Below are 1,247 nucleotides of genomic sequence, written 5' to 3' on the forward strand. Positions count from 1 at the left end.
AAATATTCGCAGTTAGTTTTACAGAAGGGTGGTGATTATTTAAAATTTCAAAATATTGCCAAAAATTTGTTAAAGACTCGGTCCAAATAATAAAAATATCGTCAAGAAACCTTCCATAGAAGAAAGGTTCAAAAGGGGAAATGGAAGAAATTTCCAGTTCCCACTCAGCCATAAAGATATTTGCATAACTCGGCGCAAATCTTTTGCCCATCGCGGTGCCTGAAGTCTGGAGATAAATTTTTTCATTAAAGGCAAAGTCATTTCGCGTTAGACATAATTCCAAAAGTTCTAATATTTCTTTGTCGGGTCTATCTACGCAGGGATTTCGAAGAAAGGCCTTTCGGACAGCGTCTAAACCGGTTTTATTATCAATATTGGTATACATACTCGTAACATCTAATGAGATAAATCTTGCGTTTGGAGGAACATTCAAGCTTTTAATTTTTTCAACAAAATCGGTGGTATCCTTAAGATATGACGGATGCTTACACGCTAATGGAAGTAAAAAATGGTCAGTGTATTCAGAAACTAGGTAGGATTCGCTCGCGCAATCTGAGATAATAGGCCTGCCTTTAGGAATCCTATTGGCTAAAGACCATTCAGTTTCCGGGTTTTTGTGAATCTTCGGTAAAGTATAAATGTGACGTTGACGGACTTCGGGTTTCGCTGAAAGATAGTCATATTGGGAATCAGAAATAAATTGTTTGTTTACTAAAGTTTTTAAAATATTGTTTATCTTTTGCGCAGTTTCCATGAAAATAGGTTGATCAAGTACACGGTAATGATTAGCATTGTTCAATTGTTTCTCTAATTCAAAAATGTAGTCTTCGCGATTCTGAATGACACAGCAACTGCCCTTGTCACTCTTTCGTATTATAATGTTCTGATCGTTTTTTAGGCTATTCAAAGCTTTCCTTTCAAACTTGGTGAGGTTGTGTTTTTCATTCACCAAAGGTAAATGAGATATTTCTTCATGTAATTTATCGCAAGTAGCCAAAATATCTGAGTCAATCGCGCTGTCTGGTGGAGTCCAACCAGACTTTTCAATGAACGGTATTCGCTTGCCTCTGCCGAGTCTATTCCGAAAAAAGAAATTTAACTTAAAAGTCCTATTGACTTGTTCAACCGACGATAAAATTGGTTCATGGGAAAGAGTTTTAGATGTCGGAATAAATGTTAGACCTCTATCTAANACTCTTTCTTCAAGGGGAGAAAGTTTTCGCGAACTGAGGTTAACCACAGTTTTT

This window comes from Lottia gigantea (assembly GCF_000327385.1).
Source record: "Lottia gigantea unplaced genomic scaffold LOTGIsca_93, whole genome shotgun sequence".
NCBI classification, from domain to species: domain Eukaryota; kingdom Metazoa; phylum Mollusca; class Gastropoda; family Lottiidae; genus Lottia; species Lottia gigantea.